This window comes from Pelophylax lessonae (assembly GCF_965119305.1).
Source record: "Pelophylax lessonae genome assembly, chromosome: 3".
NCBI lineage: Eukaryota > Metazoa > Chordata > Amphibia > Anura > Ranidae > Pelophylax > Pelophylax lessonae.
Genome location: NC_138770.1, coordinates 281320767 through 281334863, shown reverse-complemented (window position 1 = coordinate 281334863; position 14097 = coordinate 281320767). Strand labels below are relative to the sequence as shown.

At 38.3% G+C, this 14097-nt stretch overlaps 1 protein-coding gene across 5 annotated transcripts in view; it reads right to left on the bottom strand.

Annotated features, from left to right (window-relative positions):
• The window catches only part of LOC309551399 (uncharacterized protein), a 1058733-nt gene that overhangs the window by 168041 nt on the left and 876595 nt on the right, over positions 1-14097 (bottom strand). Inside the window, exon 1 of one of the 5 annotated variants that reach the window (XR_014225079.1) lies at positions 6118-6336. The exons of the other annotated variants lie outside the window; for them this stretch is intronic. The gene's annotated coding sequence lies outside the window, so the exon portion shown is untranslated. Of the gene's footprint in view, positions 1-6117; positions 6337-14097 lie in introns of those variants that run through there. 5 annotated transcript variants of the gene reach the window in all.

The following is a 14097-nucleotide window of genomic DNA, read 5'->3' as shown; positions in this document are numbered from 1 at the left end:
ATTCCTTACACTTACAGTAAAAAGCACCCCAGATTGTACACTGATCACACAGCACAGGTTATGAAGTCTTAAGCTCTCCCTAGATAGTAGATAATAGCTGGAAGATATGATCATACAGTTTCTCTTTAGAATGACCTTGGCATAAAAATGCACTCTAATATAAACAAAACCACATGCTTTTGCACAAAGCAAATAGCACTGTTGCAAATCGTATCCCACAGAAAGGGTAGTTGGTCAGACAAATGCAGCCTGGATGATCTATTCCAGTGTCTCTAAACTTTTTTCCCAGTCACTGCACCCTTTAAAAGTATTCAAATTCTCAACACAGCCCAGTCAAATGTCAAAGTTACTTACCATCAATGGCTAACGTGAGCTTGAGATGATGTGTACAAATGTTGGCATGTGAAAAGGAGCGGCACATATTTCAATACTTCTCACCTGCTTGGCCAGTGTCTGTGTTCTCCTTAAATTGGTAGTCAGTGTAGTGCCCTTTACATTGGTGGTCAGTATTGTGCCTCTTACATCAATATTCAGAGTTATATCTCCTCTTTTGGTAGTCGGTGTCTGTGCCTTCCTTCCTTCCTTCCTTACATTGGTGCTCAATGTCTATGCCACTTTTGTCAGTGGTCAGTGCTGTGTCTTTTACATTGGAAGTCAGTATCTGTGCCCCCACACATTGATAGTAACTGTGCCCCCTTTGTACCCGCTTGATGCTCAGTGGTGGTCAGTGTGCCCCTTCTTTCTGCTCATTGTGACTTCCTTTCATTGGTGATCAGTGAAAGTGAAATTATTGGCAGGAAGCTCTGGCAGAGGAGAAAGGAAGAGGTTCAGCAGGAAGCGCTGGCAGAGAAGGAAGGGGAGGGCTCTCAAATGTAAACACAAGGTATGTCTACATTTGTGATTGCTGTGATTAGCCACAACAGAGACCACAAGGCACAGAGCCACTCTGATTGGCTCTGTGCCATTTTCCAGTAATAGGCCATCTAATATTACCGGTATTGTGTGTGAGCACCTGTGATCCACTGTCTAATGACAGAAGATCACAGGTATTGTGTACTGGCAACCATGATCTCCTAGTACCCCTGAAGAACCAAGATGGCACCCTGGCCTCATATATTCTTCAATATTCTTATGGTTGTCCATAAGCATATATGCATTTTTCACCAGACACCAAGGCTGGCCCATAGACATGAAATAATCATAACCTTATACATCTTTTGATTTAGTTTATTCATAAACATGTTTGTAGTTGGTAACTGTACTGAACTTCAAGAATCTCTGCATCTGCACAGATCACATGTTAAGCTACATATAAGCAAGCTCCGACTCACCCCGATATAAAGTGCTTATTATTTTATGAGATTTGATATTTGAAACCAATCATTTTATTTTTACCTGCGAACTTTTATGTCAAAGACGGCATATGAAAAACATTTTTTTTATGCAAATCTAATATAATATAACAGAGTTTCACAAAAAGAATGGTTATCAAAGTAATATGCACAATGAAAAATAGTAGTCAACTTTCCCCTGGAACACTGTGTGTAAATGTTATGTTACTATAAACTTCATAAGAATTAACATTTACTGGATAAAACATATTTTTTGCATTATTGATGTATGCTAAGACATAACCTGTCATATTTTTTTTTATTTCTTTCTTTTTTTTTTTTTTAATTACTCCACCTGACTACACTTTTTTATATTTTTTCATTTTTAATTATTACTTTCATTCACAAAACTTGGTGGTTTTATTAAATGTACAAAATACAGTATCTACGCTTGTGAAATAAATAATTAGAATTTAGTAATACTGGCTTTCCTCCAAAGTAAAAACATTAAAAATTATATATATTACATATACAGTACGTGAAAGAAATGGGTAGTGTTTTCAGTTTAAAGATTAAGCAGACATTCACACAGTAGTTTACTAATGATCCTGAGCCAAAATTAATTACTGATCCCATGGTGAGCTAGGATTATGTTCTATACAGAAACTAAAACTTAGAAAAAAAAAAAAAACGGCCATTCTGGATAAACACAAGATTAATTTGCAGGTCCTGTGTCTGTACTTAGTTTGGTCACCTTTTAAAGGATGTCCATTTGTCATTGGCCTCTTCCCATTTGTGTCTTGTTAACAAGTGCATAAGTAAACGAAGCCTGTAATAATTGGCTCTGAGTTGCTAATGAATTAATTAACTTCATTCTCTTTTACCTAACCTTAAATAATAAGCATCTTCTTTGGCCCAAGCAATAGGGCTGACGGGCCGAGAAAAACAGTCATGTAGCAAAGCTCTTGAAAATTAATGAGAAACGGAGGAAGAATCAATGTACATTTTGCTTGCTGAAAACCGACACAAGACAGATACAATAAAGAATGAATACATACAGTCAAGTTAGAAAAATAGACTTGAAAAAGTGGGCAAATTCAATTACAGAAGTAATTAGGAGATATAGGGGAAGGCTGCCTTTTGGGATTTTGCCAGAAAACATGAATTAATAAAAGTGAATAGAAAGCGTCCATACAGTAATTAAGAGGCAATCACCTATGCCAATGAGTACCTGGAGCAGCCTGCAAGCTATTAATTCAGCGATCAAAAATATTTTTAGGTGATTAATACAGCAAATTTACTTTAAAAGACCAATTCCTGAGGAGATATCAAGACAATGGCACCTTATTTGTCATTCTGGCATTTATATAGCTAATTAAATTCTACACTTTGCAAAAAAAAAAAAAAAACCCATACAGCCTTATCTGGGCTAATAAAAGCAGCATTTAATCCCTACTTTGCTGAGGTATATTAACCAATGAACCAGACAACAAAAATATTATTTTATGTCTGAGATTTTTTTAATTGTTGTGATTAGGTTAAGAGATTTTGAAGAATTTATTTTAAAATATCTGTTTAATAAAGTTTATTACCAGTTGGCGACAGAGCAAAAACTAGATGTATTTTTATGGGCAGCATAAGATTAGTATGCCTAAATTTCCTTTTCCTAATATTCCTGCTCTCAATCTAAAGAACAGTCTTTATATCAGAAAAACAGTCTACATCAATATGTTTATTAATTATTATTTTTTTTTTTTTTTACATTAACTACACAAGTAAAGGCAAAAATGAGAATATTACAGCCAATCCACCCATAGGACATTTACTATGACACACTGACATCATATATACTCTCATTGGCCTGACACATGACACTATGTGACCTCTCTTAGAGCTCTGGCTTTAAGTGCACAGTAACCTGTGTTTTGACAAGCAGATGAAAATGGGCTTTGTGTTACTGTTAATCATCATCAAGGAAGGATGCTAGAAGCCTATCCATATTGTATTTAATAGACTCACTTGTTCTAATCATAACAATATGATATCAAGAATAAAAACCCTATCTCCAATTTTTGCAATGTTAGAGATAATTTACTTAAGCTTTGCCATAGTGGTCTGTGTGTTCAGTTGCCATAGTGTAGTATAACAGCCACTGGTGCTCTTCCAAATCTGTAAATGTAAAAGTGCTTAGGTTACTTCATTTTTTAAATAAACCAAGACTAGCATTAAACCACCTATAATTTAGATATGTGGGGGGGGGGGGGGGGGGGCTTATGAAGTAAGAACCACAAATTAAACAAGAGTTAGACCAAGGAACCAACACTTGCTAATATTGTAGTTCCAGTACTTCAAAGGCCTGTGAGTTTATTTTGTTTCTATGGAAAAAATTCTTTGGCTGTCCAGGAAGGATGAGAAATGCAGAACATTTTTAAAACAATGTCTAATGGTCCTGATGTTGTCCTAGTAAATGTTTACTTAGAAACAAGTGTGGTAAACTTTCAATGCTTCTACATTCCTTGCTTTGCTGTTGATCTAGCAAACACTGTTAAGCTTGTAACCCACTACAGAGCATGACTGCATCCTGACTTTATTAAACTGGCAAACAACTTTAGTAGGTTTCAGTCTTTCAGTACTAGAATGAAATCGCTATGGATATTTTATTGTTAGTACTTATATTTTTGTTATATAGAACATGCACAGACCTAACATGTTTAGTAATAAGGGAACCTTAGATTGTAAGCTCCTTGAGGGCAGGGACTTATGTGAATGTACAATATCTATTGAAAGTGCTGCATAAATTGACAGTGCTATATAAGTACCTGTAATAGATAAAAAATAAAAATAAAAATAGTACTAAAATATGGTATGTAAAAAATGGTAAAACAAGCTGTTAAAAATACTGCTGAACATTAGTTCGTTTATTAACAGCATCAAGTTGCTGAGCTATTTAAGGCACAGCGTGTAAGCAAGTGATCCACAGTGGTTTTTTAGAAACATGAATTTTAGCCTTTGTGATAAGTGCAACAGAGATGTATTCCTTTTACACCTATTAGTTACCACCACCATGGCATTCAGTAGCCATTTCCTAGCAACCTAGGAATGTTAAGCATATTGAAAATAAAGCACAATGGCAACTCTTACCTTCCTGTAAATCAATGTAAAATGTATGTGGAAAGAAATGTATAAAATTAGAATACATAAACAAGCATTATTGAGGACTAAAAGCAAGACCATACGGTCTAAAGCATTCATACACAGCCACTAAAAAATATTACTTGCCTTATACACAAGCAAACAAAACTTGTTTAGTCAAACCCAGGTGATGGTTTTCTAATATTTGCAATTACATAGTAGTTGTTGCATACTTCCCAAACATTGGGTAAAATGCATTTACATCGAAGATGCGGCTTCATAAACTAAACAAAGCATGAAATAAACATATATTTCATTCTGATCTCATTCTCTCTAATAATAGACCTGCTTAAGTTTGAATTCAAGATGTGTTGATAAATTGTCTCTTTGTTGTTCAAGTCACATTGTGTCTGTGTGATGAGCTAAAATGGCAGATTGTAAATAGAGAATGCATCTTTAGGAAACGAAAGAGAATAGCAAAACTAGGCCCGTAAGTGGTGGTAAATCTAAAGCAGACCTGTAGGGATGGAGCAAGTATCTTAAGAGGTAATCAAGCAGAATGAGAAGTAGTGTCCAGGCTGATCAAAACTGTATCTGTAGCTGCTGGGGCTCTTGCATCTCTGCCTTTACACTAGACTGGAAACTCTTTGTACTAATTACCAGACTGTACCAGATTTTCTGGTTCAGTTCCACTTCATAATTGACTGACAATAATGTGCAAGGAAGGGGAAAATTTCAGGTTCACTACGGCAAGCACAGGATCTGAAGTGGTTTCATAGGGGGGCCATCATTGCCTGGCACTAAATGCAGACTTAAGCAACTCTTATCTGCACTGTCTTCCAATTCATGGATTTTAAAAGTGAGATTAAAGTGCCTGGGTAAGAATAGCGATTCTACAGCAGGGCACTAATTCAATTGTGCGCCTCCATTACAGAGCAATTATACTGGAAGCAATCATTTCTGGAAGTTTGCCTCTTCAAGTGTGCAAAGGTAACTCACCTCCAGCAGCACCTGATCTCTAAAATTTCAATGATGAGATGTTATACAAAACAAAATGCTAACTTGATACCTGTACAAAACCCATGCACTGCTTTATCAGTGTATGCATACATGTTTATAGAATTAAAAATTAGTTTGAAACATTAACCTTTACATGGCCACTAACTAGTTAACTACAAATTTGAACAGACTGAAAAAAAAAATAAATACCTTTCAGTTCATACAACGTAAGACTGTCTCTTGCATTACTATGTAAACATATTGCCTTATAATGATATTACCTTACAAAGATTTTTTTTAATTTCATTAAGTCATATTTGCAGTCTCTCCTTTGCTGAAATGATTTATTATTGTGTAATCAGCCTAGCTAGCAAATCATTGAAACAGCAGCTAGCTATTGCTCCATGTATTGCAATTAATATTATTCATAAATGGATGATTGCAGCAAAAGTAGTGCATTTCAGAAATAAATGCAAAGGTGACTTTGTTTTTTTATGGATTCTAAATAGATTAAGTCTAATTAGGTATGGAATAGTGACTAGACATTTATACTATGAAAAAGCTGCATTGGCCTCGGGATAAAAATCAAAGAGTTACCTCAACAATCCCCTACTGTTAACTAGTGACTCACCGGAGGAGATCAGCAAAGGCTTACCTTTCAGTCATTGGACAGCACTCTTTCTGCAAGGCCTACTACAGCTGCTAAGTCCAGGGACTTTCACAGAAACGGTGCCCAAACAGGTTGGAGAAAAAAATCACAATTGACACCTGAAAGGATAACTACAGGAAAGTGGAGAGCAAATGAGCAAAATGTCTTCTGCCTGCACAGCCAGACCTTGTGCATAGGGAGTTACAAATGCACTGGCTATAGACTTTGTCCAAAGCTGTATTTTTTTTTTTTTTTTTTTTTTTAGTGAAGGAAGATTAGTTCATACAAAACTCAACAATACAGCACTGAAACCCATTGTTGATATTCAACATTTTTCACATAGCGGAACAGAATAGACAATACGGTATCTAGGAAACCGCGGGCTGGATTACAGGCTGATGATATCTCGTCCTTCTGGAGGCCTGTAATCCTTTTTATTACCTACCACAGCCAAAAGAGCAGAAACCTAAAATCAATAACATCACAACACTTAAAAAAGAACAAGGGATTAATTAAAACTGTTAAGGGAAATTGTAGAGAGTACAATAGCTCTGGAGGAGTGGGGTAATGTAACACTTTTTATTAGCCCTAAGCTGCACTATCTAGAAGTATGAATAATAATAGAGCAATCATTATAATGATATCATCACAGGTAATATGACCAATGGCAAAGTCTTTCTTTACACAGTTAAGAATGCCAAATAAGCATACGTCATTTAAGAAACAATAAAAAAAAAAATCTCTGAGAAAACAACCACCACAAAATGTTAAAAAAAAAATAATAAAACAATTATTGTATCACTACAATAATACTGCTGAAAATATTTAATATGTTTAGATGATGTTGGAATTCAAATGAATTAAAAAAGACTAAGGATTTATGTAACATATTTTTTAATGAGAAGACAAATTCTGGGATGCAGCTAGATAAATCACCATAAAATACAGCTAAAAAAAAAACAACTTAATTGAAATATGTCAGTAAAAATTAATATAACACAAACAACTAAATTGTTTATTTTGAGCAAATCACCTAATTAGTTTTTACATTAATTGTCTTTTAGCATACAGTCTCTCAAGAATCCAGAGCCCGCGTTTTCCTAAAAACACCAACTAGTCCAGATAGCCACAGACATGATTGTTCCTTCCAGTCTCTTTTCATCACTTCTGCAATTGACCAATTGACAACTGACTGATGGTTATCTTTTCACTTCAACAATGAAAGAAATTACCATCACTATTGGCTATGTACAGTAAATGCCTCCAGAGTAAATTACATGATTCTGAAAATTCGTCTATGCCGACTAGGTACAACATTCACACAAAAAGTTTCTTTCTGTGCATGTGCGTGTGTGCGCCTTGGTTCCTGTACTGGAGATTTGGCCTTTTCTGTCAGACGCAGAATAGAACTTGACAGCTTCTTTAAAAGACGAGTATAAAAGAAGTTTAATGAGGGATGGCACTGGGCTATTGGGAAGCGTCTATTCTTCACGATTGGCCATTCTCTCCCCACAAGACAAAATAGGAATGGGAGAGAAGATAAGCTGCATAGAACACTCGAAGGGACACTTCCACTGACCTTCAGATTTCCTTCTTTCCTTAACTCTCTTCTAATATTCTATTAGAAAAAAAAAAATTAAACTGTACTTGAAGGTAACACATGTGCAAAGGGGAAGGTTATTTGGGAAGAAAAAGAAATCTAATTGAACACGGTGTGAGGAAAAAATAGCAACCATGCAGAGATAAAATCTATTTAGTAGAATGTTGTAATGTGGGAATGCTATATATAATATACCATCATATTTTTAGAAACTGAATCTGAATATAGTTCTAACTCATTCAGAAATGAAATTAGCATAAGTAGGAAGAGGTATTGGATATTTTGTATAACATTTGTGGGACAGAATATTCACAGGAAAGGAGGGGACATCCAAATCTTTTGTTTGGTTTATACAAGCATTATGTATGTACCATAAAAAAAAAAAAAAAATATATATATATATATATATATATAAATAGATGGATAGATATAGCCAGCCACACATTTAAAAATATTCCTCTGTCTTACTTATTTAGGTACTTACTGTCAGTTTTCCAGATACAATACAATGATATAATACAATGAATTGGTAAAATGCATTATAGGTTTCTGGATCATATGTTTTCCTTTTCTTTCTCCAGTAAAATATATATTTCAGAAATGTTTATGAAAAATCCATACGTATCAAAAATAATTTCTTTTGTAGTAAATAATTGGATCATTCACACATAATATAGTACATTTTGAGTGTTTGAACCACATACACCGTGCAATTTTCATTTAAAACTGAAAAGAGATAGCATACAGGTGTCCATTGAGACACCATATAAGAACTAGTTACCACCCTTAAATAAAAAAAAAAAGAAATAGCAAGACATTAATTGTGGTCTGCCCAAATGACCTTTATCACTTGAATTTTAGAGTTCCCTCTGTGGAATGGAGTATATTAGTGTGCCCAGTGCTTTGTAACATGTTAACACTAAATAAACGTATAAAAATATTTATTATAATGCTTCTTTTAAATAATTAAAAAAAATATTGTGCCTGTAGGTAAATAAGAGAATCAATATCTTTGTTAACTAGAAGAGAGTGATTGATAATTAAGTTGCCTCCACCCAGGACAAGGCCTCTGAGCACACGAGATTCATCGAGATTCAACGAGATTCAACAAAAGTTAATCAGTAATCTAATCAAAGTAATTGTGAGCAGAGGAACTACTGAAACCAGCATACAGTATACCATTATCCATAAGTATATAGATGTACACCAGCATGGTTATAATACAAGCTTTATATAAGAAAAGATTATTAAAAGTGCATACATTCAATGTACAAATAGGAATTATCAGCAAAGTTCCCAACAAGGGTCCTGGTGCATCTATACTGGGGTACAGTATATATAGTTATTAATGGAGATACCTGCAGATGAATGTTGCAGCAAAGTTCAGTTGCAGTGGCCCTTGAGGGTGATCGTGATGCAGCATATGTCTTGGTGTTAGAGACCTGAAAACAAGATCTGTGGTGATGGGGAGACTCTCCAGTCATTGTCCAAGCAGCCAGGAATGCAGCTTTTCACAGTTCCACATAGTGTGGAACTGGAACTCATAGTTAGCCTACTCTGCACTTAAGTTTCTCCATAGTAGTTTATAATTTGACATGCAACCATACCTCTAACTACCTGAAGTGGCCAGTGGAATCCTAACCTGGTTCTAGCCTATGCTGGTCATTGAGTCCTAAGCTAAAACTGGCTATAGAATCACAGACCAGAAGTGACAAGGTTAACTATAAAACTCTTTTGTGACCAGTAGATACAATAAATTGCGTAAAAAAAATATAGACATCTGCTGTACAAATGTACAAATTTTCATATAGTTTCACCAAGTGCATTATATTAATTCGACCCCCGCAAAACAAAAATCTATCTGACAGGAAAAGGTTAAACACCCTGACTAACTATGGTACAAATAACATTTGTACATATATACATGAAATAGACAATGGGTAACCTTTCAAAGGCATGGAGATTCCTTTACAAGCCTGTAAAGGAAAAGGGTAAGCATGTAGTAACTCTACATCCTATATACTCACAGTGAGACTGCCCTCTCCACAGAGGCGATCTTCTCACCTGCAAAATCTCTAGCACTAACATTCCTGTAGAGACTTCTGATGCATCCGGCCCCCTAAGGGCATGCTTGACTCTTCCTGTTGTGTTCCTGAAATAGACAAACAGAACAACCTGCCAATCTAACTAAATAGACATTTCTGTACGTATTCTATTTGGGAACCATAAGATGGGCAATAGACACAGTTCCTCTCAATCACCAGGGCACTGACTCTTCCCTATCCTAGTCAGACCGTCAAGTTAGGATGAAGAAGCGCGGAGTCCACCTGACTGGTATTCACAGTGTCCTCCTCTCTGTAACACAGAGGCAAAACATTTTCCCCTGGTGGCAAGCATTTATTGCTGGAGCCTGAGCAAAGCTTGCGTACTTGTGAGTGTTTGTAAGAACTCCTTAAGGGATCCTTCACTCTGTCATCCCTCTCTCTGAAGAGACAATGAGCCAATACCCTTCTCTCACAAGGTAGCAACTCGCACAAATTTTTTCCAACATTACTCTGGCCCACTGGCCCAAAGGAATCTTTGCAAAGTGTCATTTAAATAAAGTATCTTCGCAAAGTGTCATTTCCCAGTACTTCTCTTAGCAAACCTCTGGCTTTAACAGGAGAAGTCCTCTGTGGCAGAAGTTCTTTCGCCCAGGTGAAGAAAATATAGCAGTTTCCCTGATCCCCATCTTCTTTTGCAAGGATAGAAGGGAAAGGGGATTTAGAAAAAGGGCTCCCAGCCCTAACAGCAACATCGTAACAAAGGAACTATTCAGGCATGCTAGTCCCTTTGTAATTCAAAACGTTTTCAACAGCAACAACAGAATTATACAGGCTCACTAGCCCCTTGGTAGTTCAGATTTTCTGAATCAAGAACTCGGCCCACCTCAGTAGTAGTGATCATGATGAGGTATGTGGACAATCTTGCCTTCAGGACTCAGGATACTAATGGCTCAGGCTTGGCCTTTTCCATCTGGGCGGTTGACCTTCACTCGATCAATGTATATGGACTGCCCCAGATTCCAGTTTGCCTTGATAGACAGGAAGGTGTCCCACAACTGAGGCCTGGATCGGTTTCAATGCGGTTTGGGGACATATAGGAAGTCTCAAACAGCCTCTTTGCACCAAGCCCCCCTCTTAATCTTGATTTCTTCCATTATCTCCCAGGGGGCATATGGATAATCGTAGCTGTACTCCATGGCCACCTATCTTTGGACAAGGCATTGAAAATTTGAGAACCTGGGAAGTTTTTGCCTGTCTCCACTCTCAGGTGGGGTGTAAGGGGTCTCCACTTTCTCAATCAGTTTGAAGTAGGCGTTGTTCTGTGCCCGAGTTGGGCATAAGTGTGAGGTGGGGATAGATTGGGGACCCTAGTGGCAAAGGCCTCACAGAACCCCAGGTTCCTTGCACACTTCTTTCGAACAACCGCTGCCTCTGTCTCTTTACTGAGTGAACTGAAACTTTAAGGACTTCAGTTCCCCAGTCGCACTCAGCCTCCACTTCTGATCCCTAGTCATCAATTCCCTCTTCCAGGGACCCATAATGATACTTGAAACTGGGTGACCCCACATCAATGGCCCCTGCCTCCCTCTCACAGGATGAACTGAAGGACATCAAATTCTGGGCCCATTGACGCCTTCTGCCTCTTTAAGCGCTGGACTGCTGGTTGCTGTAACTGGCACCAATGCACGCTGTGACTGCTGCACGGCTCTTACAACTTGTGTGCATCGCACCTCTGAGATGTCGGTCTCCCTGGTTTAGCAAATGGTTCTGCAGGTTTGCACCACTGGTCCCAGCCCCAGCGGTACTCTAGGCACTCCCCATTCTCTCCCAAAAGGAATGGCCACTATAGGTGTCAGCAGTTCATAGGTGGTTCCTACTTCCCAGTTCACATACAATCTTCTGGGCTGGCAATTAATCTGTTCCAATTTCAGGAACATGTCACCACAGTGCCCATATTGACCTCACACTCGCAGCTGCACGGACACATTCAGGCATCTGCCACATACCAGTAAAAGGTGTTCTGTGTCCCCTCCACTGCACAAGGCCAAACTTCCCTCAGCTATCATTCAGGCCCCCTGTGTCCAACAGGGTCAAATTCTGTGATTCATTCCGCTCTGCAGGCTCTCTGCCAACATGTGGGATAGCCACTGTGCTCCGACACCCGCCATCTTGCTCCTCCACACTCGTATCTGCTCCTCAGCTACACCAGATGGAGGAAGTGATGTCCCAGCTCCCTTCCCCCACTTGGATTGGTGGCCTGCAGACGGTGACTTCACCCACGGCCCCAGACTAGATGAGTCTCTGGCGGTGGCTCCTCCTGCAAGGCAGATCTCTTTGGCGCGCGCTCTCCCACGCGGTGCAGTAACCCATTCGCTGTTTCCATAATGCTGCTCAGCCTGCACGAATGGTACTGTAATGCAGATAGTGTCCCCTGCCACAGATACACATACATCTGCCTCTTCTGTCTTGACATGAGCTCTGGTTGCACTTTCTTGTTCACAAGCCAACCGAACTCCCTCACTGCTGTTAGAAATTGTCCTGCTGTTACTGACTGCACGGCAGACATTTTCTTCCACAGCACATGTACCGACCCAACCCCTGACATGTCGATCACCACGTCCCGGATCACTGCTTTCTTGACCATAACTTGAAAGCACACTTGCACTGCTCACTGTAAAGCAGACATTACTTTCTCCTACAATACAGCACATCTTTTCTCCACTGACACTCTAGCACTTTACTTGAGAAGACATAGCATTACTGGGGCAAATATCTGGCCATTGCCGGTAGCAACCACTGCTATAACTCAGTGGAAATCCCAGATGACTCCCCCAATTATAGCACTGTCCCCGTAGGGCTTGCTGTGTGGTGACTTCTTGAGTCTCCTCTGATTACCTGCAGACAGTCACTTAGGGACAGTTCACACATCCATACTTTCTCCCAATGGCTCATTACTTACCTCCCTGGCGGTATGATTCTTTTGGATTTTAGGTGCTGAAAGCGGTACCATTATTTTGCATGTAATTCTTGTGAATGAGCAGTCCAAACCAACTGTATACATTTATTATATATATATATATATATATATATATATATATATATATATGTATGTATACATATATTATGTATACATATATTATATATATATATATATATATATATATATATATATATATATATATATATATACACGTATATATATATATATATATATATATATATATATATATATATATATATATATATATATATATATATATATATATATACGTATATATATATATATATATATAATGTATACAGTTGGTTTGGGCTGCTCATTCACAAGAATTACGTGTATATATATATATATGTATATATATATATATATATATATATACTGTATATATATATATATATATATGTATATATATATACATATATTTACATAAAAAGTACAGTAAAACTGCAGGAAAGGGCACTGGGGGGCAATGTAATGTGATTTTATTTTATTTTGAACGGTATCAGTGTGTTTGGTGCATTTTACATTTGAATTTGCCGCCGGTTCAACCCCCCGGCGAACGTCACGTCGCTGGAGACGGAAGCCGGGGCTCGCAGACAATCGGGAGGAAGCTCCGCCGCCGCACACCGCCCGCAGTCTTCGCTGGATCCCGGAGAAAAAGTAAGTGTGACTCGGGGTTACCGCTTTTGGCACTAAAATCTTACCCCGAGTCACACTCGGGAATACCGCTAGGAAGGTTAATAAACAGTCCAGAGGTTGTGGTTGTTTATTTATTGTGGAGCTTGGATGGGAGAAGGGAATAGTGGGATACTCTAACTGGAACTATTTACAGTTGATAAGGACAACTCTCACTTGGCCTCACCAGGTTATTTGTGGAAGCAGACACACTGCTTTAACCATACTGCCACTTATATTGAGGAATTAATTCTTCTTGTTCTCTCTAGCAGCAGACTTGATGTAACTACATTATCTTCAGGACACTCTCTAGCATCCCCTTTACTGACACCCGTCCACTGACACTTCTAGCTAAAGGGATGGCCCTCTCAGGACAGGCCCCATGACACAGATCTGTACTCACTATAAGCAGAATCAGATCCTTTACAGTGTCTCCCTTTCAGTCAGCTCTGCAGGACCTCTGGGTTCAGCTCCTCTCTGACTCTCAGGCCCTCAGGTCGACCACCAGAGGCCTGCATGGCAATGTCTACAGAGGAGGGGCAGCTGCCCCCTCCCTCTGGGACCCTGCTCTCTAGCCAAAAGACCCCAAGCACATGTACCCTTGGCATTTATACAGTATCCCAGCATGCAACGAGGCACTTTCTATTGCTAATCACCAGGGCTGC